Genomic DNA, 25,373 nt, shown 5'->3' with positions numbered 1-25,373 from the left:
GATAGGTATCAGATGGATAACAAAGTTATCCTAGGGTCCCGTTTTCCTTTTGAGGTTGGTACGGAACCCGAAAAATGTATATAATCCGTAGTTTAAAATATGTAACTAGGCATGCCGCATGAATGATTACTATTTATAATTATTATTATTAATTTACCTATTTGGTAAGTATTTATATATTTTAGTTGACTTATTTTAAATCTTGTAAGTAGGCACACAATTTGTAACTCCATCCACATCATCAACCCATTTCCAACCCACTACTGAGTACGGGTCTCCTCTCAGAATGAGAAGGGTTTAGGCCATAGACTGCCACGCTGGCCCAATGCGGATTGGCAGACTCCACACACTTTTGAGAACATGGAGAACTCTCAGGCATGCAGGTTTCCTCACGAAGTTTTCTTTCACCGTTAAAGCAAGTGATATTTAATTGATTAAAACACACATCACTGAAAAGTTGGTGGTGCGTACCCGGGATCGAACCCCGACCTCCGATTCGGACGTTCTAACCACTAGGCTATTACAGCTTCTAACTCCATACTAACATACTTTTATTACTTATATTACAAAACACATTATTCAGCTACGTAAAATAGGAAAACTATAAAAACAAATCCGCTTTATATACGAGACATTCCACGGCGCGGGCAAAGCCTTCGTGCAAAGCTAGTTATAAAATGAAAGGTACATTTTGTCCAACAACCTTATTTATTATTAGAAAGGATAAAGCAAAGAAATACCAGGTAAACTCAATTTATTCGAAGTAGGGTAAATATATTGTACTAGAAAGCTTTCGAATTGAATGAGTGGTTACAAGTTAATGTGTAATGTAAACCCCCGACCCGAAAAGAGGGGTGTTATAAATTTGACGTGTGTATCTGTGTGTCTGTGTATCTGTGTATCTGTCTGTGGCATCGTAGCGCCTAAACGAATGAACCGATTTTAATTTAGTTTTTTTGTTTGAAAGGTGGCTTGATCGAGAGTGATCTTAGCTATAATCCAAGAAAATCGGTTCAGCCGTTTGAAAGTTATCAGCTCTTTTCTAGTTACTGTAACCTTCACTTATCGGGGGTGTTATACATTTTTAATTTACACTTATAGTTTATTATTGCTTACAGAAAAATTTTGTTATGATAACAAGAAAATAACGTGTTTTTTCTATTAGGGATCTATTATTAGTTTTCCAGATTTCTGTTAAAATATTCGGTTTCAAAGTTACGCGGTATTAAAAATTTTCATACAAATCTTTGAGCCCCTGTAATTTAAAAACTACATATTTTTAGAGAAATCTAAAACACCACAGGCACAGATATTAGTTTCTAGAATATGTCTGCAAATTGTCTGAAATGGGGCTACGATTGTATGGAGTAAGTGACGGAGAGTTCCCTGTTAAAAACTATTTATTCAATTTCTGACACTCGCGTTCACGTATTCAATCTACAAAGTAGGAAATAAATGTAGCTACTAAAATACTATGCGAAAAATGTCAGCGACATTCAGTTAAATTTGGTAAATAAAGGAAATCCCTTCAGTTGTTCGGAAAGCCGGCTAAATTGCCTTTGATTGTCGCATCGCCGGCCATTTTGTTCCATGATCCCCTTTTTATCGAATACCGAAATAGGATCGCTTGAGCACAATTCTATTTGTGTGGCGGAGAACCATACCATTTCTTTTGAAATAGGTTAAACCAGACGATAGGAATTTTCTTAATTTTTTTTAAATTTACAGACTAGCTAGCGCTTAGATGCAATCAGACCTGCTAGCAAGGTATGATGCAGCCTAAGATGGAGCGCGCTTGTCTAGAAGTTGCCTATTCACTCTTGACTTGAAGGTACCCATATTAAAAGTGGAAGGGAAAAATGATGCCGGAAGGGCGTTTCACACTTCCATATCCTAGCGTTTCGGATTAGAAATGAGAAAGCAAATCGCTTGGTACGAGTACGTGTCCAAGGAATTTCAACTAGAATAGAATAGAAAAATATTTTCTTACTACGTACATTTAAAAACTACGTACGAATGCAGGAATATGCCGTTTTAATCCGTCCTGGTTATTATCACTGACATAATCGTCTTCATCATCATCATGATCAACTCATCGCCAGCTCACTATTAAGGACGGGTCTCCTGTCAGAATGAGAAGGGGTTTGGCCAAATTCCACCACGCTGGCCAAGTCAATTCAACACCTCAATCTGCAGGTGGGCGTTAACAATTGTAACACAGTTTCTAACTAAAGCAGTTGTTATCGTTACTTACTTTCAAGACAATGTAAAGAAATAAATACTTAAAGTTTTTTTTTCATTTTTTTTTCAAGCGTGTATTCTTCACACACTTTTGAGAACATTAGGAAGAATTGTCAGGCATACAGGTTTTCTGACGATGTTTTCCTTCCCCGTAAAAACAAGTGATATTTGATTGCTTAAAATGTACATAATAACTCTAGTATTTCTGCCTGTGTCTAACTACGAACAAAGCAGATGCGGAATTATGTTAATTTGTCATATATCCAAAACCGCAGGAGGATACGTTGACCAAACAACAGCATTGCACAAATAGCTTGGTGCATAGAACGGATATGGTACATATTTGATACATGTGGGAAGTGGTACATATTTGGTACATGTTAGTACATAATTGCTGTCTCTAGTGCGGTTAGGCTAGCTTGAATTCTATACAGAATGTTACCAGAACCCTGGCCAAAACTTCGCGTAATTATTATACTACCTTAAGAGGGATCTCTCCGTCACACGCTCCATACAAACGTAGTTCGTCTCTCATTGGAATACTAACCAATCATACTCAATGGAATTTTGTAGAAATGTTCCGGGAACTAATATCTATGCCTGTGGTTTTCCAGATTTCCGGTTTCGAAGTTACGCGGTCTTAAAAATTCATATACAAATCTTTGAGCCCCTGTAATTTTAAAACTACATAATATACCACAGGCACAGATATTAGTTTCTAGAATACGTCTGCAAAATTTCATGGACTTTGGTTGTGTAGAGGCATGCAGCCTCTTTTAAGACTGGCAGCTGTGAAGAAAACAACACACTTTGCAGCTGTCACTTAGAGAACACAATTTGGATACGGAACGATTCAAAATATCCTGCTGGCCTGGACGAACTCCGGGCAGCGAATTCACCTTAGAAACATCAAGACCGCAACACCTCGGTCTAGCATCAAGCTCCGGCCCTCGTTTTATACCACAGTTTTTATTATAACTACAGCCATATTGTAAATAATTGTTCATATAATACAAAGTGTAAATATGTAAGCAGCATTTCATTTATCAGTCACATTCGCTGCTACAGTTGCTTAATATTCAAATGAAATTGGGACTACGATTGTATGGAGTAAGTGACGGAGAGAGCCCTGTTAACACAATCCAATGCTATTTGCATTGTCTTGTAGTTTTAGTATTTTTCAAACCCGTGCAAAACTTTGTACAATTGTTGTTGGCATTTGCGTGAAGTTTTTGACATAATGCTATCGTCGCATAGCACTAATAAATCACAGAAGTTGAACTATATTCACAGTAAAAAAATCTTCAATTTTTATTGGAATGACACTCATAATATGGAAAAGACATTTTATTTCTAGTCATTTCCGTTTCACATTTTCTGACATGCATTCGTTTGGAATGTTCACTGTTATTAGGGGAAAATTGGAGTGGAGACAAAATGAATAACGAGTGTTAAGGGGATATTCAAGTGGGGAAAACCGTAGACTGACGCGATCGTTCTATAGGAAATGGCTTTAGGTAGGCCTTTTGATGACCTCGCGCTGTGATCTTATTAGTGGGAGGTCCCGGGTTCGATTCCCGGCAGAGGTTTGAAATTTTATAATTTCTAAATCACTGGTCTGTTCTGGTGGCAGACTTCGGCCGTTACCACCCTACCACCCAGATTTAGTGTGTCGGTATGATGCCGCGTGGAAACCAAAGGGGTATAGGTTTAATAAAAACTGCCATAATCCTTCCATCCGCGTTTCTATTCCAAGAAATTGCTACCTTTTTTTAAATTGAGATACAAGTTAGCCCTTGACTGGAATCTTGTGGTAAGTGATGATGCAGTCTAAAATGGAAGCGGGCTAACCTGGAAGGGGTATGGCAGTTTTTATCAAAACCCATACCCCTTTGGTTTCTACATGGCATGGTACCGCTTGGTGTCAATTAATCGCTTGGTGGCACGGCTTTACCGATAGAGTGGTAACTAGCCACGGCAGCAGCCTCCAACTCTGAGCTGGTACTCTTGCTTCGACAGAGTATTTTGGCCAATATCAAGAGAGCGTCCACTAATCAGAGGTATCCTACTACAGTTGTCAAAGGTTGAACCGCCATATTGGTACTTATAGAGACAAACGAGTATTCCTTTAACAAATTTCATTGTAATCCCCGTTCGCTGTTCGGGGGAAATAAAATAAATTTTGACGCTCGCCAAAATAGAATGCGCGACGTCTCGTGTTTGGTGGAATGAATTTTTTAGGCTCGTTTTATTTTCGGCCTGCTGGTGCCGGCTTTATGTATATTTCTAGATTAAATCCAGGGGTTTAACTATAAAAACCGGTCAAGTGCGAGTTGGGCCTTACTCTTTTAGGGCTCCGTACAAATTTTGAGTGTATGACTATGAAATAATTCTTTTCCGAGCTAGAACATCGCAGTAAGCCGTGACAGTCAGACTGACAGACAGACAGACAGTAGAGTGATAATAACAGGGCTCCATTTTTACCCATTGGGTACGGAACCTTAAAAACTAAATCCACGCGGACGAAGTCGCAGGCACTGGCTAGTCATATATATTATAAAGGCGAAAGTTTGTGTGTATGTGTGTGTGTGTGTGTGTGTGTGTGTGTGTGTGTGTGTGTGTGTGTGTGTGTGTGTGTGTGTGTGTGTGTGTGTTACTCCTTCACGCAAAAACCACTAGACGGATTTGGCTGAAATTCAGAATGTAGATAGTTAATATCCTGGATTAGCACATAGGCTACTTTTTTTCCCGGAAAATCAAAGAGTTCCCATGGGATTTCGAAAAACCTAAATCCACGCGGACGAAGTCGCAGGCTCTAGCTAGTATGTTATAAAAGCAGAGTCGTGCCGTGCCGCATTTTCCGGCATGCACTAAATTATGCGGTGTCACGTTACATTAGTCAAGAGTCACAGTTATTTACTGACGACTAACGCCACCGTTGTTTAGCGCCCCGGGAAAATTTAAGAGAGGTCAAATGAATAAAGCATATTCCTTAACGCAGTGGAACCGTCTACTCTACATATTGTTTATGACTCCACATTGGCACCTCACTGGCACCGACTCCAAAAAAAATTAGTATAACTACATTACCTCTAATAATATATTCGGTAACTAGCTGTGCCCGCGACTTCGTTCGCATGGAATACTCTGTACGTTAAAAATGTTCGCCGTGATTCTTTAAATTGACATAACTTTTTTATTTATGAACCGATTGACATGAAATAAACACTAAATGGTAAGTGAAGCTTACTACAATATATTAGTGAAAACCGTATCTAAATCGAATAAGCCGTTTCTGATATTAGCGTGCACAAACACACAGACAAACAGACAAAAAAAAGTTAATTACAATTTCGGGTTCGGCATCGATATAATAACAACCCCTGCTACTTTTTTTTATATATTTCCATTGTACAGACACCACTTTTCTACAATTTATTATATGTATAGATAAGAATTATGTTTTACTTTTCAGTATTTGTGGTTATTAAAGTTTTTTTTTTAACTTTTTTAGTGACAGACAGACAGACAACAAAGTGATTCTATAAGGGTTCCGTTTTTCCTTTTGAGGTACGGAACCCTAAAAAATAAATAAACTGTCTCTATAATACTACTTAGTAGACAAACTTCTGCTACCTCGATATTAGGTAGTTAAGTTATCTAGAGGAAGAAGTTAAACAATAGTTTGAACAACTGAACTTACTCTCACAGTTTGGGAGCCGCTTTTGTACCAGCTTGTTATACTTACTCTACAATATGCTTTGAAGTCAGTTAAATAGTTTGTATGAATTTATTTAACTATCTGTTTTGACTACAACAAACAAATTATTTCTTTTCTTCTCTGGCGTAGCTGTCTCTATATGATTGTGCGTCGTATTCCTCATTTCTGAGGTTCGTGGCCCTTTCCATTAATCACATAATCGTAGGAGATTTCTTAGGACCCTACTTCTCTTTAATGGCTGACTTACAGCATTCATGTATCGTTTTTGCTGACTGTATAATATAAGCATTATAAGAGCTTATACAGCAACTATAAGTACTTATATTTTCAAATCAAATCAAATTTCTTTATTGCGAATTTGGGTAAACAGTGGAGATGTTACAAAGACAAAAAGGTACAGCCAAATTCTACTTATAAGCATGCAATATGTTACATTAAATTAAATTACATAAATTTACATTAAATAAAAACAATTTACAAAATTAAAAAAATTTAAGATACATTTAGGTCACACAAAAAACATTTAAATAATAATAGCAAAATATCCAAAATTAAAATCTCTGTTTAGAGATAAGCATTTCCTTTGTACATAGCTTAATTTATCTTAACTTTGTAACTACAATTTTGGTACATGAAAATAAATATATATATATATATAGTTATAACTTTTCTGAGAGGTAATCATTAATTGAGTAATATGTATTTTCTAATAATAGTTTTTTCAATTTTCTCTTAAATAAAGGAAGTTCACGGGTCTCAATTATATAGCTGGGCAAGTGATTATACAAAAGTGGCCCAGTGGAGAAAAAACTTTTAGAAAAAATGAGCAGTTCTACAAGAGGGGTGCTGTAGTTTATACGCATGTCTTTTACTTTTGAGATTTTTATACAAGTCCAAGTTTTGTCTAATAAAAATGATAGTCTCATAGATATACATACATGGCATAGTCAAAATATTATACTTCTATTATACTTCTAATATTTTGGGCACAAATTATACAATTTTTTTTCTGGTGATAGGTTTAATGTAAATCTTTGAGCTTGTGTAACTTTAAAACTGCATATGAATCGAAATTTATGTCTACCTAATACGTCACAACATGGCAAATCATTGCCTTCGTTAGTACGAACGCATTATACCTACTATAAGCCTATTGGAGCGATTCTGCCTGTAATTCTTCCAACACTAATCTTCAGAATGATAATTGCAACTCTCTGTAAGTGAATATAGGTACCGAAGCCTTTAAGACGAATCATGTTTACCTTAATAATACGTACACACACAAACACACACATCACGTTCATAATGAGGGTAATGTTGATAAATAGACCATAATCCTTCCCTTGCCGGCTAAGCCGCCTGTCATCCATATCAGAGGGGATTGTGAGCTCGGAATATACATGTATTATGTATAATGTATAATAACTCAAATATTATACAAATTCAGAGCTCTGTATAAGATTATGGTCGTGATAATTCAACGTATAAGAGATTGCGTTTTCTGGCTATACAAGGGTTTACTGTTATTGCGAAGAATCTAGATGCCCAATACGGAAAAACATTGAGGTAATAAAAAACCGGCCAAGTGCGAGTCGGACTCGCGCACCGAGGGTTCCGTACTAGGGTATTTTTTCCGACATTTTGCACGGTAAATTTAAAAACCATTAGGTACGCATAAAAATAAATAAAAATCTGTTTTTAAAGAAGGTAGAGGTAAAGTCTTTTCATATGATACTCCACAATGGTATAATTATCTTACTTTGAAAATTGAAACACATTTTAATTTTTTTGTTGATGTAACCACAAATTCATAGTTTTCGGATTTCTTCCATTACTTGTGCTATAAGACCTACCTATCTGCCATTGGTGCGTGATTTTAGGTCAACGGGAAGTACCCTATAGGTTTTCTTGACAAACACGAAAGACGGACAGACAAAGTGATCCTATACGGGTTCCGTTTTTCCTTTTGAGGTACGGAACCCCAAAAGAAGTAGATAACTAGTGTGTGGATTGTGGGCATGCAACTACATTCGCATATGGATAAATGCAACATAATACTCTTTCTAAGTATCATGTAATCCACTTGTCAGCCATGTCAAAGAGGATTGCTAGAAAACAGTCACAATAAATACATATAAAGAGGCGACGCTCTTAATATTCTTGGACAAGCTCGCTTTGCGGTGCATTCTGAAACAGTAATCCACTACTACTAGGAAACCAACAGAAAAATTCGGCTAGGTTAGACAGCTTTTGGGAAATTGAGTTAAGTCTTCTCTATTTTTTTCTATTTTTATTTATTTATTATTCACTTAATAATAGTTACATATTTTTTTGACAAAAACAATGTAATATAGTATAGAAGCAGGCGTTATTTTGCGAAAGTCTATGATATACAAGGAACCAAAAGCTTAATTTGCTATAATCCGCAGAACCAAACAAATGCATAGGCTGCTTTTATCCTGAAAAATCAAAGAGTTCTCAAGGGATTCTTAAAAGTCCATTCGTTTAAATCGATTTGTATGAAACTTAGTACACAGGTAGCTTTCGTCCCGGAAATTGACATAGGCAACTTTTATCCCGGAAAAGCAAAGAGTTCGCACGGGATTTTCAAAAACCTAAATCCACGCGGACGAAGTCGCGGGCATCATCTAGTAGCGTAATAGCGAAAGTTTGTGTGTGTGTGTGTATGTTTGTTACTTCTTTACGCAAAAACTACTAGACCGATTTGGCTGAAATTTGGAATGGAGATAATATCCTGGATTAGCACATAGGCTGCTTTTTATCCCGGAAAATCAAAGAGTTCCCACGGGATTTTTAAACACCTAAATCCACGCGGACGAAGTCGCGGGCATCATCTAGTCTATAATATAAATGGATTGTACTTGTTTTCGGTATATTATACTTAAAACATTTTCTTTCACAAAATATATACCAAAGTCTTTAATTGAATTAAGAGAAGCGAGTGCCAAAACTTTTGTTAATTTGACAGAAGATATTAGCCAAATAGAAATTACCAGTGGAAAAGCGGAGCGTAGCATTTCCTTTGATAATTTGTTTAGGTATACAGAGTAGGTAGATGGTTTGAAAACTAAAAAAAACCGTTTTATGGCAACATAGGAAGACGTTTATAATTTTTTTTTTTTTTGAATACGTATCAAAAATTGCCGCGGCAGGATTCAAACCTGCGTCTTCAGGGTTCGTGCCCGACGCTGTGACCGCTATGTAAGCCACATGTACATATTATGTTCACTCGTGTAAGTGTATATTACTTATTTCCTAGAAGTGTAGATAAAATCACTATCATAACAATTATAACAAGTGTAAATTAAAAATTTATAACACCCCCGACAAGTGAAGGTTACAGTAACTAGAAAAGAGCTGATAACTTTTAAACGGCTGAACCGATTTTCTTGGATTAGCTATAATCCAAGAAAATCGGTTCAAGAAGAACACTCTCGATCAAGCCACCTTTCAAACAAAAAAAAAAAAACCAAATTAAAATCGGTTCATTAGTTTAGGCGCTACGGTGCCACAGACAGATACACAGATACACAGACACAGATACACAGACACACAGATACACAGATACACACGTCAAACTTATAACACCCCTCTTTTTGGGTCGGGGGTTAAAAATAATAGTTTTTAAAGCAAAGTGAAAAATATAGTTTTATTTTTCATCCATTAATAACTCCATCAAACGGTGTACAGTGTACAGCATTAAGTTCACGTTAATTAAATTTCGATCGAAAAGTATACCTGCGTCCGATAAATAATTTAAAAAAAAACGTGGGCGGTCGGAAATCTGTGGTTGACGTGGCACTTAATATAATTATATTGGACACGCTACCAACAGTAGCTATTAACTCGTGAAAATTTGTAAAGGTGCGGCTATATGGTTGCGGACTAGGTAAAGTTATCAATTTTCACTTGCACCGGAATTTATGAGACTAATATAACACTAATATTATATGTGTGTCTACGTTTGTTACTCCTTCACGCAAAAACTACTCGACGGATTTGGCTGGGTAAGGAGATAGATAATATTCTGGATTAACACATAGGCTACTTTAGATCCCGATAAATCAGAGTTTTCGACTTTCTTCCCGTGGATATAGGTTTTTAAAAGCCCGTAGGAACTCATTGTTTTTCTGGGATAAAACTCGTCTATGGTTAATCCATGGTATAATCTATCTCCATTCCCAGTCAAATCCGTCTAGTAGTTTTTGCGTGAAAGAGTAACAAACATCAATGTGAAAGAGTAACAAACATCCATATACATCCAAATTCCAATCCATACATACAAACTTTCGCGATAATAAAAATAATACTAGCTGAAGCCCGCGACTTCGTTCCCGTGGATATAGGTTAAAATCCCGTAGAAACTTATTGTTTTTCCGGGCTAAAAAATAGCCTATGTATTAGCCTCTTCTTTTTTTTTTTTTAAATCGTAAAATCAAAAAATAAATTAATCTTTTTTTCTTTTTTGTCAGCCCTAGCACAGACTACGGTCTATTTGGGCTGCAAAATTCCAAACACCAGTCTGTTTTTTATCTAGTGCTTTGGTCTATAAAAAATGGTGAAAAATGTTTCTCTTTAAATTAAGTCTATTACTAAATAAATAAAAAAATAAAAAAAAAAAAAAAAATCCAGGGTTTAGTCTATCTCCATTCCAGCAGTTTTTGCGTGAAAGAGTTAACAATCCATATGGGCTATGGCCTAACCCCTTCTCATACTAAGAGAACACCTGCGTTCAGTAGTGGGCCGGTTAATCATGATGATGTCCTGTCGCAAGTAGGCCTCCTGGCCTTAAAATTTCAATTCAATTATTCTATTACTAGAGGACGCCCGCGGCTTCGTCCGTGTGGAAATCAGTTTCTTCGAAATCCCGTAGGAACTTTTTGATTTTCCGGGATAAAAAGTAGCCTATGTCCTTTCTCGGGATGTATTCCAAGTCTGTACCAAATTTCATTAAAATCGGTTCAGTGATTGGGCCGTGAAAAAAAAAACACACACACACACACATATACACACAAACTTTCGCCTTTATAATATTAGTGTGATTTAAATTTGCCAGCTAGGTGGTAAGGGTGGTATATTATAAACAACAATTTTCTCTACGAATTTCACGTGACTCACTTATGTAAAGTACTCAGAATAAGTAATGTGTATCTGCATAAAACTACATTTTTACAAAATTTACAATTTAAAATAGGTGCCTTTAACATAAACGCAATAAGTCGCACGCCCAGTATGAAAAATGCCTTATAAATATAAATTAAAAATTACCCGTTGACGGCTATATGTTTGACGGACGATAATAATTTTACGTTATGACCTAGTATTTTGCAAGTAGGTACCCATTTAGTACCTAACGCGGTCATTACAGCTAAGGTGATCGCATACCATGACCAAAGGGTGTAAGAGCCGTAAAAAGCATAGTGAATAGGTAGACGTCTTCACCTATGGTGCTGAAACGTGGACACTGGCAAATGGCCTTGTTCACAAATTCAAAGTTGCTCAGCGAGTATGTTAGGAGTTTCCCTGAGGGATAAGATCCGAAATGAGGAGATTCGTAGGAGAACCAAGGTCACTGACATAGCCCAAACTATTTGCAAGCTGAAGTGACAGTGGGCAGTGGCCTGTCGTAGAGGCGATGGCCGTTGGAGCCGGAAAGTCCTTGAGTGGAGACCGCGTTTAAGCAAGCGTAGTGTGGGACGCCCTCCAGCACGATGGACCGACGATATAAAGCGGCTGGCGGGAAGTGGCTGGATGAGGAAGGCTAAGGACCGGGTGTGGTGGCGCTCTATAGAGAAGGCCTATGTCCAGCAGTGGAAGTCCACAGGCTGATGATGATGACGATTAGACGTCTTCTAGGTAAGCTCGCTACAACAAAGACCTCATCATCGCTTTTTATTACCCGACTACGGCAAAGCCGAAAGGAAGGGTTATGATTTTAGCAGTCTATGTATTTAAATACTCTTATTATAATCGTATTCGTCCTTCTTATAATTATTATGATCGAATTACACTTACAGGTAAGTTCGTTTAATCATTAACTAGCTATTGGTCATTGAAGGGGCGGACCAACAAATTTCTGAAACGCGGCAACGGATCGGCGGTTCCTTTGGTGTTGCAAATGTTATAGGGGGTAATCACTTAACATCAGGTGACCCGTCTGCTCGCTATTTTTATAAAAAAAAATACAACTCTTTCGGCTGTATGCGATCATTTTATTACAGTGTTTTTTATTTTAGAATGGGCTTTGCGTGATTTATGGTTCTAATTTGCATACCTGTTAATTGGCTCTACCGGCCAGTAAAGTTTGCTTTCACGTTATAAAAGCCTCTTTAGTGAGTGTATATTATTTTAGCACAAAATATCTGTGTTGTATAAAATTACACTGAACACTTTATTAGTTGAATTATCCAATTCCACTAATAAAATCTCCTAAGCCTCAATAGCTCAACGGTTATACGAGTGGACTGAATTCCGAAAGGTCGGCGGTACAAACCCCAGCCGTTGCACTATTATCGTACCCATTCCTAGCACAAGGTTTACGCTTAGTTGGAGGCAGTGTTGCCAACCCGAATTTTAGAAAATTGGTAGATTATGTGCCAAATGTTGGTAGAAGTTGGTAGAATGTAAAATGCAAAATTGGTAGATCTACCACCTCAATTTAGAAGATTTCTTAAGATTAAAAATAATTTAAATATATATAAAGTGGTGATATTATGTCAAACTAATTAAAAAAAAAAACCGCACGATTTGCACGATAAATCAAAAACTGTGCATAAATATAAATAAAAATCTGTTTTAGGATGTACAGATAAAGCCCATAATATGATACCCCACTTGGTATAGCTATTTTACTTAATAACTAGATCTCGTTCAAACCAATTTTTGCTCGCGCTTTTGTTATGGTATATTAATTGATACTCGGAACAATTTTCGGTGGAAGTTTGCATGGTACCTAATGTACATATTTTTTTTTTTTAGTTTTATCGTTCTCTTATTTTAGAAGTTACAGGGGACACATACACACACATTTTACCACTTTGGAAGTGTGTCTTGTGCAAACTATTCAGTTTAGAAAAAAAATGATACTTATTAGAAACCTCAATATCATTTTTGAAGACCTATGCATAGATACCCCACCCCACATATGGGTTTGATGAAAAAAAAAAAAATTGGAGTTTCAGTTCTAAGTATGGGGAACCCCCAAAATTTATTGTATTTTTTCTATATTTATCTGAAAATCTTAATGCAGTTCACAGAATACATCTACTTACCAAGTTTCAACAGTATAGTTCTTATAGTTTCGGAAAAAAGTGGCTGTGACATACGGACGGACAGACAGATAGACATGACGAATCCATAAGGGTTCCGTTTTTTGCCATTTGGCTACGGAACCCTAAAAATAGGTAGATTTTAGGTCTAGGTTGGTAGATAGGTAGATTGAAGTGAAAATTGGTAGATCTACCAAAAAGTTGGTAGATATGACATCACTGGTTGGAGGGGAAAGGGGAATGTTAGGCATGATTAAAATGGCTAATATTCTCTAAAAAAAATGCTCACTACATAAAAATGGTTCGTGTCGAAAATTTCTCGGATCTAAACGAAAATCTGCTTTCTAAATCGGTTAGTTTGATGATGAAACTAATTTATAAGTATTTAGTAAATTATGTGATTGTACTAGAGAAGTCTAGAATTCAGGATGAAAGTGTTCACATCGCATTGATATTAATTATATTATTATAAGCCCTACGATCGTAGGGCATCAAAAATTGTTAAGACTCATTTGAGTGTTCCCCTCCACGGAAATCTTTAGTAAAAGGCGAAAGATTTATGCGTTTTGAAGGGAAACCAGAGTGACTATATCACAATATGGGCAAACTATTATATACATTTTGTGAGCACAGCGATACCTTGTAAATTTTCAGATCAGCGCCATCTAGTTTGCGCTTTGGTAAACGTCACTCAAAGTTTTTTTTAAATGGCCTCTCAGGTATTCACATTCTGGTGAAAGCATTCAAAGCATTAATAATAGCAATAAAGGAGATCATTCATCATCATCGATTATTTTGGAGCAATAGTTGATATGGCAGAAAAGTTGTAGGATTGCTTTGAGGCAAGTTATACAAGTTCGTAGATTTTGAACCCCGACCCAAAGAGAGGGGTGTTATAAGTTTGACGTGTGTATCTGTGTATCTGTCTGTGGCATCGTAGCTCCTAAACTAATGAACCGATTTTAATTTAGTTTTTTTGTTTTAAAGGTCGATCGATCGAGAGCGTTCTTAGCTGATTGGCTATAATCCAAGAAAATCGGTTCGGCCGTTTGAATGTTATCAGCTCTTTTCTAGTTAGTTACTGTAATCTTCACTTGTCGGGGGTGTTATAAATTTTTATTTTACACTTGTTCATACATTTTATTGATTTTTAAAAGTGCTGGAAAACATTAAACTATTATAGATATTGCTAGAACTAATTAATGATCTGAAGCATTATCTATTCTGTTAAACTCGTAGAAAGTTAAAGATACGTAGGTAGGATACCTACGATGATATTCTTCGGCAACCATTTCAAAATAATCCCATTGATTGCGGATTAAGGTTCTTTAGGTCAACAAGTATTTATTTCAAGCTTAAGCTAACTGAAGTCAGGCATAACATAATTAGGTAAGCACTTAATTATTAATCTCTTAAATGGATCTATATTTTCCTTTCTATTGTAAACTAGAGGATACCCGCGACTTCGTCCGCGTGGATTTAAGTTTTTAAAGATCCCGTGGGAACTGTTTGATTTTCCGGGATAAAAAGTTGCCTATGTCAATAACAGGGACGCAAGCTAGGTACCTCGATACCAAATTTCATACAAATCGGGAATCCCGTGGGAACTCTTTGATTTTCTGGCATAAAAAGTAGCTTATGTCCGTCCCCGGGATATAAGCTAACCTTGTACTTTTCGTCAAAATCGGTTAAACTGTTGGGCTGTGAAAAGGTAGCAGACAGACAGACAGACACACTATCGCATTTATAATATTAGTATGGATTAACTTTATCTTATCTACTATCTACTATTTAATCTTCCCTTGTTACACTAGTACCCTGAATTACCATATTGCAGTCCTATTATTATCTCTAGTAACAAGAGCTCGCTTTTCGGTTGAATATTTTCAAAGCCCTTTGTATCGGAAGCGTCTTGCGATTCAATTACCTGTCCAACCATCACACCTTAACAAGATAACATCTTTCATGCAAATATGTACTCTATGTACAAGACATTCGATTTAATTTTGGTTGCAGTAATCAACGATTCTATCTTTGCCATTTCCAGCATTAACTGGTAATGCTAAAATATATTTTGTGGCTAAGTAGATAAGTTTTAAATTCGTTTGAATTTTCCAGTATTACTTGTAAATGGTTTCCAATACTTGTTTCCTCAATTGATCGCCGATACGGCGGCGGCTGCTTGAATGTATTTTGAGTTATTGAAACGGTTATTGAATATTTATCACCTTACTATAGAAATTCTTGGTACAGTAGATAAATCAATACTATATCAATCGAGAAATACGAATATAATAATAATCGAAATTCAGATAGCCAAAATTTTTGTACTAAATTTTGTTTATACTTAAATATCTTGTTATTATACTTGCTATTATTGTTTAATATCTACTTAGTTACTAAACAGACTTTAGTTGAAACCACATGGTAGGTGCTTAGTTTTAGAATCTAAATAGCTGACTGGCTGACTGATCTATTAACGCATAGTTTAAACTACTAAACAGACAGAATACAGCTATTATAACGTAAACGTCCGTTAAGAAAGGATTTTTAAAAACTGAAGCCCTAAGGGGGTAAAAAAGGGTTTTGAAATTTGTATACTCCTCACAGGCGAAAACGAAAGTGATGGAAAACGAGATTCTCAAAAATTACGTTGAAACAAAGTGAGGATAGTCGGATAAAAATGTATCAACAAATAGTCATACCAATAGTAATAATAGAAAATCCTCTACGCAAAAACGACAAAATTACAACGTTTCTTTTTGTATAACAAGTGTAAATTAAAAATTTGTAACACCCCCGACAAGTGAAGGTTACATTAACTAGAAAAGAGCTGATAACTTTCAAACGGCTGAACCGATTTTCTTGGATTATAGCTAAGAACATTCTCGATTAAGCCACCTTTCAAACAAAAACTAAATTAAAATTGGTTATTTAGTTTAGCAGCTACGATGTCACAGACAGATACACAGATACATAGATACACAGATACACACATCAAACTTATAGCACCCCTCTTTTTGGGACGGGGGTTAAAAAAAAAACCTTTTTGCAAAAACGAGAAAATTACAACGTTTCAATTTGTATAAAAAACTGGCAACAGCGCAAACAAAATAACAGTTCAATTTCAAATTGGAATGGCCTTCTAAAAAATCGCGGTGTCATCTCACAGCAATGAAAATAAAGCAAAATAATTTGGAGTTGAAATTCTAAAATTGTTGGGAAATTTTCGCTTGCTCAGTCAACTGGTTCGTCCGCAGTTCCGGGTAGTTCCGGGTTTCGGGTCAAATTGTTAACTGAAAAAGAAATAAGTGAACTATGTTAAAATGCTCCCAGAATTTCTGTATTTACGGAATGGTTGAGTTAGTTTAATGCTGTTATTTCGACTAGGTACAGAGATTTAATAAAACTTCAGATAAACAAAATTCTTACTATCATTGTATCACACTATAATATTATAAAGGCGAAAGTTTGTATGTATGTGTGTGCGTGTGTGTGTGTGTGTGTGTGTATGTTTGTTACTCCTTCACGCAAAAACTACTGGACGGATTTGGCTGAAATTTGGAATGAAGATAGATAATATCCTGGATTAGCAAGTAGGCTACTTTTTATTCCGGAAAATCAAAGTGTTCCCACGGGATTTCGAAAAACCTTAATCCACGCGGGCGAAGTCGCGGGCATCGGCTAGTTTAAAAATACAGTTACACTGAATTACATGAGTGAGAAAAAATGTGAACATCCTATTGCATTAATTCATTCAGAGAAAATGCACACTTTTATGTGAGTGGAAAGGGTCATGACTCTCATTAATTAGGATTACGACTCATCATAAATTAAAAAAAAAACAATAATTTTACTCATATAAGTACAAGATCTCTCTAGAGAGGGGGTTTAGGCCATACTCCTCGGCACCTGACGGTGTTAAAGGAAGAAGAGAGTCAATACTCAATGAGTGGTCCTTTGAGGACCAAAAAATATAAATAAGGAGCAAAATAATTACTAATTTACTAATGCCTAATACATGATAGATTTAGAAACTTTGTAAATATTATTAATTGACACGGAAAGTAAAGGCTTAGTAAATAAGTATTTAAAAAAAAATATATAATAAAAAATATTATATTTAATCGATTCAAAAATCACCAATATAACTTGTAAGTAAAGTCAAACATGGATCTCTATAATATTTCCATATCGATTTAAATATACATGAATTAGATAGAAGTAATGTTCATAAAATTTGACCCAAATCTATTTAAAGTGGGTCATATAAATATTATATTATTTATAGGGGTGGTTACATCGGCCCACCCTATTCACCCCTCGCTTCCTTATTTGTGAAGGGAGTAGTGCAATATGATTTCTGATAAAAAACAGGGAAAAAGTACAATTGTTTCAAAACAAATAGGTCAAATGATCAGAAAAGTGAAAATTTCGCTGATTTAGCAACAGTTTTCTGAAGCAAAATTCTGATGATTTCAATGATAATAAAAGTCTTATGCATATTTAAGGCTAATTCACACCAGTTGCGTATGCAGCACGTATACGTGGCACGTGCGTAGTGACGCGCGTGAATCCGTAGACACAACTACACGCATTACGTCTACGTGAACGTTCACGCCACGCAAGCGGTATGCCATGTTTCATACAATTCCATACATTACAACGCAATGGTACGCGCTATGTCTACGCTTACGGCCGCTTCCGCAGCCTGTGTGAACGAGCTGTTAAAGCTCAAGCACTATCATCCAGAGTCTCGATTATGGTAAAATGACAGCTAGGTACAATGTCGCGATCGCAATGACCTCTGATTGGTTGATGCTCACTCATTGCACGGTAATATTATGTATACAGATAATATTACCATGCTCATTGGCTACAATGCATTGTTGCAACAAGGATACCATAAATTCAGCCGACCACAACAATTGCGATTGTAATGCGTTTTCCGGAATCGACCGGTAGATTATTAATAAAGTAGGTATGATTAAGTTAGAGTTGAGAATTAAGCATAGTAAGCATTTATGACTTATGAAAAGTAGCCTATAAGGAATAAATGTAAAAGGTATGATAAGATGAAGCCTTCAGATTAGTTTCATGTGAAAGCAATTCCTATTACAAATCAAGACAATATTTGAAGACAGTTATAACGAATCAATAAAATAATAATATGTTTTTCAAAATGTACACTAGATGTCGCTGCCCCAGAAAAGTTCAAGATATCGTTGTGCTCACAAAATGTATATAATAGTTTGCCCTAATTGTCATATAGTCACTCTGGTTTCCCTTCAAAACGCATAAATCTTTCGCCTTTTACTAAAGATTTCCGTGGAGGGGAACACTCAAATGAGTCTTAACAATTTTTGATGCCCTACGATCGTAGGGCTTATAAAATATTATAAAATTATAAATTATAAATATAAATACTAATTATTAATTAACTTCGATGTTAATTATTAGTACTCTAAAATCTTATATAAATCATGATATGTGATATCACATCATATGTGTGGGATGATTAGTAATAAACAAGTGTAAATTAAAAATTTATAACACCCCCGACGATCCAAAGTATTTGAGTTTTCCAAAACATCATTTTCAAATAAATAATTATGTATTTAGACAACGTCCATCTTGACAGCTTGACATTTGTCTATTGACATAATATTATGAACCTAACGGTTATCTAACCTTCTTTTCTACAAGAAAACTAGAAAAGAGCTGATAACTCTTAAACAGCTGAACCAATTTTTTAGATTATAGCTAAGAACACTCTCGATCAAGCCACCTTTCAAACAAAAAAAACTAAATTAAAATTGGTTCATTCGTTTAGGCGCTACGATGCCACAGACAGATACACAGATACACAGATACACAGACACACAGATACACACGTCAAACTTATAACACCCCTCTTTTTGGGTCGGGGGTTAAAAATAAATAAAAATCTGTTTTAGAATGTACAAGTAAAGCCCTTTCATATGATACCCCACTTGGTATAGTTATCTTACTTTGAAAATTGAAACACATTTTATTTTATTTTTAAACGATATAACCACAAATTCGCGGTTTTCAGATTTATTCCTTTACTTGTGCTATAAGACCTACCTACCTACCAAATTTCATGATTCTAGGCCAACGGGAAGTACCCTATAGGTTTCTTGACAGACACACCGGACGGACGGACGAACAAACAGACAGACAGACAACAAAGTGATCCTATAAGGGTTCCGTTTTTCTTTTCGAGGTACGGAACTCTAAAACACTAAAAATCGCTTCAACTTTCGTTGGATAGACTTTAATATGTACTAGATAGGTATTCCGTCTAGTTAAACTAGACTGAAGACTCTAGTATTGTGCCACTAACAATTTCATTACCCTGTGCAAATATCAAAGGCCAAGACTCTTTGAGCTAGCCTGTAACAGGGTAGGAAGCTAACGAGAACCATCTAAAGGAGCCAAATTCTCGTTTACATTACGTCGAATCGACTTCTGTAATGGTACCTACGTATTTGATGCAATCAGAACCCAGAGCCGTAAAGCCAATGAAAAAACCGACCAAGTGTGAGTCGGACGTCGGATACGAAGGGTTCCTTACCATCGTACCAAATATTTTAACCTTTTTATATGGAAAACTGCAAGTTAATGACAACGGCGCTATCTATATATGGTTTAGTAAATATCATATAGATGGCGCTTTAGTAATATAACACATTTCAATTTTTTTCACGGTTTTCGGATTTTTTACTTTACTTATGCTATAAGACCTACCTACCTGCCAAATTTCATGATTCTAAGTCAACGGGAAGTATCTACGCAATAGGTTTTCTTGACAGACACGACAGACGGAAAGACGGACAGGCGGACAGACGGACAGACGGAGAGACGGACAGACGGACAGACGGACAGACAGATAACAAAGTGATCCTATAAGGGTTCCGTTTTTTTCTTTTCAGATACGAAACCCAAAAAAGTAGCTTTATTAGTGATTAAGACGTTCGTCTCCTATTCGAAGGGATATAGGGGATCGATCCCGGGCACGCACCTCTACCTTTTCGGAGTAACGCTTTAACGGTGAAAGAAATCATCGTACATGAGGAGAACTGCATGCCCGAGAGTTGTCCTTAATAAATATACGTATATGCAAAGCAGCTACTGATATGTTTCACAAAATTCATGTATGCTGATTTATGCATAAGCAGTCTCTCAACTGACGTCTGACGCACAGAGCTTCTTGTCTAGGCAAAAAATTGTGTCAAAACTTTGTCGTCGTTATTTTACGTTAAAATGCGTATGAGACTAATACAAGTGTAAATTAAAAATTTATAACACCCCCCACAAGTGAAGGTTACAGTAACTAGAAAAGAGCTGATAATTTTTAAACGGTTGAACCGATTTTCTTCGATTATAACTAAGAACACTCTCGATCAAGCCACCTTTCAAACAAAAAAAAACTAAATTAAAATCGGTTCATTCGTTTAGGAGCTACGATGCCACAGACAGATACACAGATACACTCGTCAAACTTATAACACCCCTCTTTTTGGTTGGGGTTAAAAATACCAAATGGCATAAAAGGTCATACGCGAATAGCTTCATACTGGCACTAACCTGACACACCTATCTGAATACTCATGTGACATTTACTGGAATAGGGCGAATATGAAGCTACATTTTTATTATACGACAGCAGTTTAGAAATAGAATAGGGGTGGTTTTGATGAAACTGTTATACCATTTCCAGGTTAGCTCGTTTCCGGCTAAAGGTGCCCACGCACTTGAACTGCACTGCAACGGAACTGCGCGTCGCGTCAGCGCCCCGCACGATATTCTCTCCAGCCGCGACGCGCGTACGTCACTGCCGCGCGGCGCGGCTGGAGAGAATAGCTGACGCGACGCGCAGTTCCGCTGCAGTGCAGTTCAAATGCGTGGGTACCTTTAGACTTAAGAAAGAGTATACTTTAGTTGAAGGATTTATATTAGAGTACTGAAAAGGACATTTTTAGGGTGCCATACCTCAAAAGGAAAAACGGAATCCTATAAGGGTTCACTTTGTTGTCTGTCTACCTGTCGTCGTGTCTGTCGAGAAAACCTATAGGGTACTTCCCGTTGACCTAGACTCACGAAATTTGGTATGTAGGTAGAGTCTTATATAGCACAAGTAAAGGTAAAACTTCGAAACAGAGAATTTGTAGTTACATCACAAAAAAAAATTGAAATGACAATGAAAACGAACCTCGTATTCTTTAATATGAAAGAAAAAGGTAGAAGATACTCGGTGGTAAAAATCCTTGGCGCATTTCAAGTGAATCGATTTTTCCGTCACAGGTGTTGTCTGAAGGATTGCGTTCAATTAACCAAGTAAACTGAAGTCTGAACCAGCGATCTTGTTCAAACAATTCTGTTTTTATACGCTAATGCGTTTACTTTCATGGCGGAAAAAATTGTGAACAAGATTACCTTTTTTTAGGCGCATGGCACACCGGCCGAGTCCAGGCGTCGCGTTTTTCTTGATAAAAAAACGGCCAAGTGCGAGTCGGACTCACGCACCGAGGGTTCGGTACTCGGGTATTTTTTCGACATTTTGCATGATAAATCAAAAAATATACAGGTAAAGAAGCCCTTTTATATGATACCCCAATTGGTATAGTTATCTTACTTTGAAAATTTAAACACATTTTTTTTAATGAAGTAACCACAAATTCACAAATTCAAAGTGTATTATTATTCACGGGTTCCGGATTTATTCCTTTATACTTGTGCTGACCTACCTAACTGCCAAATTTCATGATTCTAGGTCAACGGGAAGTACCTTATAGGTTTTCTTGATAGACACGACAGACGGACTGACGGACAGACGGACAGACAGATAGACAACAAAGTGATCCTATAAGGGTTCCGTTTTTCCTTTCGAGGTACGGAACCCTAAAAAGTGAGGAAACTTTTATGGTTCTCGTGTGGAGGTCGGGGGTTCGATTCCGGGCACGTTCCTCTAATTTTTCAGAGGTAATATGTGCGTTTAGACAGTTAAATATTACGTGCTTGCTTTCACAGTGAGGGAAAACATCGCGAATAAACCTGAGAGTTCTTAACAGGGCTCTCTCCGTCACTCGTTTCCACTCGTTTCATACAATCGTAGTTCCAATTTCATTTGAATATTAAGCAACCAAAGTCCATGAAATTTTGCAGACATATTCTAGAAACTAATATCTGTGTCTGTGGTGTTTTAGATTTTTCTAAAAATGTTTAGTTTTAAAATTACAGGGGCTCCAAGATTTGTACGAAAATTTTAAGACCGCGTAACTTTGAAACCGAATATTTAAACAGAAATCTGAAAAACCACAGACATAGATATTAGTTTCTAGAATATGTCTGCAAAATTTCATGGACTTTGGTTGCTTAATGTTCAAATGAAATGGGAACTACGATTGTATGAAACGAGTGGAAACGAGTGACGGAGAGAGCCCTCTTAATAATGTTGTCAAAGGTGTGTGAAGTCTGCCGATTCGTACTAGACTGGAGCGTGGCAGACTATGGCCTAAAGTCTTAACCCTCGTGGCACGTTTTGCTGCCAAGCTCCTGCGTTCAGTGCAGAAATCAATGCAATTACGATCGGCTAAATATAGAACCTCCCGACCTTAATTGAGCCTGTGGTGATACAACGGACGGGGCTAACGCATTTAACCTATATTTTGTGGCCTTATAGTTCCTATTGTAACAAACTTTGAACCAATTTAAACAATAGGATGTTCTACAATATAGTAGGTAGGTATTTGTTCGAAAAAAGATAGTTGAATATTAAAACCCGACTGCGATCGTCTTTATAAACCTGAAATATTATACTAAAATTGTTCATCTGTCGCTTGGTATATTTTAATATTGTAATGTCAATGAGGAGAAAATTCTGAGTTCAACGGAATTTTCTCCTCATTCATTTGACGTCCCTCTCGATACAATAGCCAAAAATTTTTTGGAGACCTCCACTTTTTTTTGATGTTAAATCCGTTAGGTCAATTTTTTTTAAATAAAATATAGCCTATGTCACCCGGACCTTTACAACGAATCAATCGACACCTCATTCATCAAAATCGGTCCAGTAGTTTAGGCACTACGGTGGAACACACAGAATCTGGATACATACATACATACTTACATACATACATAGACTGCTAAAATCATAACCCTTCTTTTTGGCTTTGCCGCAGTTGGGTAATAGATTTATACACAAAAAAAACTTTAGATTACATTCTAGACTAGGTTTTATATGTATTACCTAGTAAATACAGGAAGACAGGTAGCTCAGAGGAGTAAAGTAATGAGTTGGCAAGATCTCGAAAGGTTAGTCATTCCTTTTAGTTTGAGAGCCGGAGGTTTACAGTCCGAACTTGTATCGAAAAGTAGTAGAGTGCCAATGAACATTCTTAAGTTGTTTTCTTGAAGCTAGCATTCTGTAATTACTATATTACTGTTAGCTATTTAATAATACCAGAAGAAAAAGCAATAAAATCGCTTTCTTTGAATCGCTCGCTCAAGCGCAAAGGTTACGTACTAGGGGGGTGCATATTGCATCTGCATGTTGTACCATACAGATTTCTAATCCGAACCGCCAGGATGTGGAACGCCCTTCCGGCATCAGTTTTCCCTTCCACCTATAATATGGGTACCTTCAAGTTAAGAGTGAATAGGCAACTTCAAGGCAAGCGCGCCCCATCTTAGGCTGCATCATCACTTGCTAGCGAGTCTAATTGCAGCCAAGCGCTGGTCTATATAATTTTTTTTTAAATGCCCTTTTTTAGCGGATTATAGCAAATTAAGCTTTTAATTTTTTTGTATAACATGGACTTCTGCAAAGTAACGCCTACTTCTGTACAATATTAGTCGGGAGTTTGTAATAGCTCTAACCGGTCACTAGCTCCTGGACTATTTATATTACCTGATCGCTAAGTGGCTTTACCACACGAAGAAATCGATTCGCTTAAACACGGCCCAAGGCTCTATTGAACGCGTTATCAAGGCTGAAGCAAAGTAATGCGGGTGATTACTATTCGTTTACCTACCACCTTTTAAACACCTTTTTTAACCCCCGATCCAAAAAGAGGGGTGTTATAAGTTTGACGTGTGTGTCTGTGTATCTCTGTATCTGTGTATCTGTCTGTGGCATCGTTGCATACATACTAAAAACCTTTTAAAACCACTGAATTTAGAGTAAGTAGAGTAGTGGTAAAGGAACGTGAATAATTTAAGGTTCAGTATAACTTAATCTAGGCTCGTACTAACCCCCGACCCAAAAAGAGGGGTGCTATGTGTTTGACGTGTGTATGTGTGTATCTAACTGTGGCATCGTAGCTCCGAAACTAATGAATTGATTATAATTTAGTTTTTTTTTGTTTGAAAGGTGGCTTGATCGAGTGTTCTTAGCTATAATCCAAGAAAATCGGTTCTGCCGTTTGAAAGTTATCAGCTCTTTTCTAGTTACTGTAATCTTCTCTTGTCGGGGGTGTTATAAATTTTTAATTTACACTTGTTGTATGAAAATTTACAACTAGACGACCCTCTGAAATAAAAGCTTGAAAATGTTTTAACTTTGATAATTTCTTCGAATACTGACAAATCGTAGCACTCCGTCGAAAAGGTCACTAACAACCGTTCCGCCTATCACATGTCGCGCCCTATTTTACGTCGGAAGTTAAAACAAAAAAACAGCTATCTTGACACATCAGCTTTCGTAATGAAAGTCTTTTGATAATGAAAGTCTTTTGACAATGAAAGTCTTTTTTGGAACGCGCCTTTGTCACTTTATACCCACTTTCTTTTGCTCTGAAAGAGACTGTGTTTGTGGTTTTGTGTGCCTTCCAATTATGCTGCATTTCACAGTTCGTTGCAATTAGAATAGAAGCTAATATGTGCTTCTTTGATAATTAAAGAAGAAATCTAAATAATTTATTGTACATTTTATACTAATCCTAATAATCACACTGGTATTATCTCCTTTATAGGCGAAAGTTTTTGTGTATATGTATGTGTGTATGTTTGTTACTCTTTCACGCAAAAACCACTGGACGCATTAGGCTGATATTTAGAATGGAGATAGATTATATCCTGGATTAACATATAGGCTACTT

General features: G+C 36.5%; 1 protein-coding gene and 2 non-coding genes across 3 annotated transcripts in view; 2 read left to right on the top strand and 1 right to left on the bottom strand.

The window, feature by feature from the left end:
* The window catches only part of LOC123878152 (sperm surface protein Sp17), a 104,567-nt gene that overhangs the window by 64,293 nt on the left and 14,901 nt on the right, over positions 1–25,373 (top strand). The gene's annotated exons all lie outside the window — the stretch shown is intronic.
* On the bottom strand, positions 13,723–13,837 carry LOC123878252. Its single transcript, XR_006798808.1, has one exon. It is a non-coding gene; the product is annotated as a U5 spliceosomal RNA (small nuclear RNA).
* On the top strand, positions 18,524–18,638 carry LOC123878251. Its single transcript, XR_006798807.1, has one exon. It is a non-coding gene; the product is annotated as a U5 spliceosomal RNA (small nuclear RNA).

Source organism: Maniola jurtina, chromosome 25 (assembly GCF_905333055.1).
Source record: "Maniola jurtina chromosome 25, ilManJurt1.1, whole genome shotgun sequence".
Taxonomy (NCBI): Eukaryota; Metazoa; Arthropoda; class Insecta; order Lepidoptera; family Nymphalidae; genus Maniola; species Maniola jurtina.
Note: the sequence above shows the minus strand (reverse complement) of the source record. Positions and strands in the feature narration are given on the sequence as shown.